This window comes from Arachis hypogaea, chromosome 16 (assembly GCF_003086295.3).
Source record: "Arachis hypogaea cultivar Tifrunner chromosome 16, arahy.Tifrunner.gnm2.J5K5, whole genome shotgun sequence".
Classification (NCBI taxonomy): domain Eukaryota; kingdom Viridiplantae; phylum Streptophyta; class Magnoliopsida; order Fabales; family Fabaceae; genus Arachis; species Arachis hypogaea.
The window spans coordinates 25,888,733-25,892,367 of NC_092051.1; the positions used below are offsets into that span (position 1 = coordinate 25,888,733).

The 3,635-nt window shown below is 36.1% G+C and overlaps 1 non-coding gene across 1 annotated transcript; it reads right to left on the minus strand.

Moving 5' to 3' along the window:
• Window positions 1–3,108: 3,108 nt before the first annotated feature.
• LOC112761660 (small nucleolar RNA R71) lies at window positions 3,109–3,216 on the minus strand. The gene has a single exon (XR_003182046.1). It is a non-coding gene; the product is annotated as a small nucleolar RNA R71 (small nucleolar RNA).
• Between the last annotated feature and the right edge of the window lie 419 nt (window positions 3,217–3,635).

Below are 3,635 nucleotides of genomic sequence, written 5' to 3' on the forward strand. Positions count from 1 at the left end.
CGTGACACTTATCATCATTCTCACCTATGAACATGTGCCTGACAACCACCTCTGTTCTACTAGCAATGGCTTGAATGCGTATCTCTTGGGTTTCTAATCTAAGATTAGAACCTTCGTGGTATAGGCTAGAATTATTGGCGGCCATTCCTGAGATCCGGAACGTCTAAACCTTGTCTGTGGTATTCTGAGTAGGATCAGGGAAGGGATGACTGTGATGAGCTTCAAACTCGCGAGTGTTGGGCGTGTGACAGACGCAAAAGGATCAATGGATCCTATTCCAACATGATCGAGAACCGACAGATGATTAGCCGTGCGGTGACAGCGTGCGTAGAACATTTTCACTGAGAGGACGGGAAGTAGCCATTGACAACGGTGATGCTCAACATAAAGCTTGCCATGGAAAGGAGTATGAATGATTGGAAGAAGGCAATAGGAAAGCAGAGGTTCAGGAGGAACAAAGCATCTTCATACGCTTATCTGAAATTCCTACCAATGGATTACATAAGTATCTCTATCTCTATCTTTATTTTATGTTTTATTCATCTTTTAATTATCAATCCTCCATAACCATTTGAATATGCCTGACTGAGATTTACAAGATGACCATAGCTTGCTTCAAGCCGACAGTCTCCGTGGGATCGACCCTTACTCACGTAAGGTATTACTTGGACGACCCAGTGCACTTGCTGGTTAGTTGTGCAGAATTGTGACAAAGTGTGATTCACGTTTGAGAGCTCCAAGTCTTTGGCACCATTGTTGATGATCACAATTTTGTGCACCAAGTTTTTGGCGCCGTTGCCGGGGATTGTTCGAGTTTGGACAACTGACGGTTCATCTTGTTGCTTAGATTAGGTAATTTTATTTTATGTTTAAGCTTTTTACTTTTTAATTTCGAAATTTTTTTTCAAAAATACAAAAAAATTTTCTATTTTGTTCTTCAGAGTTTTTAAGAATGAATTCTAGAGTTTCATGATGATTTGTTGAAGTCTGGCTGGCTGTGAAGCCATGTCTAATCTTTTGGACCGAGGTTTCAACTTATCATCACAAGAGCTTGTTGATTTCTATCAATTTTGCTGTTGTGAGCAATGATCTGCTAAAGCTTGGCTAGCCATTGGGTATGTCTAGTGTTTTGGATCGGAGCTTCCACTGGAAGCTTGACTGGCTAGTAAGCCATGTCTAATTCCTGGACCAGAGTCTTAGACTAGCATTGCAATGATTCCTGGAATTCTTATTAAAAATTTTGAACCCCTTTATTTTCTTTTCCACTCAATTTTTGAAAAATCACAAAAAAATTTTATAAAATCATAAAAATAAAAAATATTTTATGTTTCTTGTTTGAGTCTAGTGTCTAATTTTAAGTTTGGTGTCAATTGCATGTCTTTATTCTTCTAATTTTCAAAAATTACATGCATTATGTTCGTCATTGATCTTCAAGATGTTCTTGATGATTTCCTTGCTCTGATCTTTAATTTCTCTTATTTTGTGTCTTTTGTTGTTTCTTACATGCATTTTCAAATTGTTATAGTCCTTAGTATACAAACTTCTAAGTTTGGTGTCTTGCATGCATTGTTTATTTGATCTTAGTTGCATTCTTTTTATTATTGTTTCTCATCATTTAAAAATTCAAAATTTTTTTAAAATTGTGTCTTTTCAAAGTCAATAATACAGAGAATTGAAGATTCAGAACATGCAGCAGAAGAATTACACAGAAAAAGCTGGGCGCTCAAAACGCCCAGTGAAAAAGGAAAACTGGTGTTTAAACGCCAGCCAGGGTACCTGGCTGGGCGTTAAACGCCCAAAAGGGTAGCATTTTGGGCGTTAAACGCCAGAATGGATACCATTCTGGGTGTTTAACGCCAGGATGACATAAGAGGGAAGATTTTGTTTTTAATTCAAATTTTTTTCAAGTTTTCATAAGTTTTCAAAATCAAATCTTTTTCAAATAATATCTTTTCAAAATAATTTTCTTTCCATTTTTTTTACTATTTTCAAAAATACTTGCTAACAATTAATGATTTGATTCAAAAATTTCAAGTATGCCTTTCTTGTTAAGAAAGGTTTAATATCTGAATCATATCTTTTAAATTTCTTGTTAGCCAAGTCATTAATTTTAAAATCAAATCTTTTTAAATTATTTTTCAATTATATCCTTTCAATCATATCTTTTTAAAACCATATCTTTTCAATCATATCTTCTTAATCACATCTTTTTCAAAATAATTTTCAATCATATCTTTTTGATTTCTAATTTTAAAAATCTTTTTCAAAAATCACTTAATTTCTTTTCCAACTTTAATTCTCGAAAATCATCAATCAAAATTTCAAAATTTCTTTTAATTATTTCAAAATCTTTTACTTTAATTTCAAAAATTCTTCCCCTCTTCTCACATCCTTCTATTTAAAGGACTAACACTCCTCCACTATCAACAAATCGAACTCTATCCCTCTTGATAAGTTTGAATTCTTCTCTTTCTACCTTCTCCTTCTATTCTTCTTTTCCTCTGACACTTCAAGGAATCTCTATACTGTGACATAGAGGATTCCATACTTTCTTCTCTTTTCATATGAGCAGAAGCAAGGATAAAGACATTCTTGTTGAAGCTGATCCTGAACCTGAAAGGACCTTGAAGAGAAAGCTAAGAGAAGCTAAAGTACAACTCTCTATAGAGGACCTAACAGAACTTTTCAAACAAGAAAAAGACATGGCAGCCGAAAACAACAACAATGTCAACAATGCAAGGAAGGTGCTTGGTGACTTTACTGCACCTACTCCTGACTTCTATGGGAGAAGCATCTCAATCCCTGCCATTAGAGCAAACAACTTTGAGCTTAAGCCTCAATTAGGTTTCTCTAATGCAACAGAATTGCAAGTTTCATGGACTTCCATTGGAAGATCCTCATCAGTTCTTAGCTGAATTCTTGCAAATCTGTGACACTGTCAAGATCAATGGGGTTGATCCCGAGGTCTACAAGCTTATGCTTTTTCCCTTTGCTGTAAGAGACAGAGCTAGAACATGGTTGGATTCACAACCTAAAGAAAGCCTGAACTCTTGGGAAAAGCTAGTCAATGCCTTCTTGGCAAAGTTCTTTCCACCTCAAAAATTGAGCAAGCTTAGAGTGGAAGTCCAAACCTTCAGACAGAAGGAAGGTGAATCCCTCTATGAAGCCTGGGAAAGATACAAGCAATTGATCAGAAGGTGTCCTTCTGACATGCTTTCAGAATGGAGCATCATAGGTATTTTCTATGATGGTCTATCTGAACTATCCAAGATGTCATTGGACAGCTCTGTTGGAGGATCTCTTCATCTGAAGAAGACGCCTGCAGAAGCTCAGGAACTCATTGAAATGGTTGCAAATAACCAATTCATGTACACTTCTGAAAGGAATCCTGTGAATAATGGGACAAATCAGAAGAAAGGAGTTCTTGAGATTGATACTCTGAATGCCATATTGGCTCAGAACAAAATATTGACTCAACAAGTCAATATGATTTCTCAAAGTCTGTCTGGAATGCAAGCAGGAACAGGTAGTACCAAAGAAGCTTCATCTGAAGAAGAAGCTTATGATCCTGAGAACCCAGCAATGGAAGAGGTGAATTACATGGGAGAACCCTATGAAAACACCTATAATCCTTC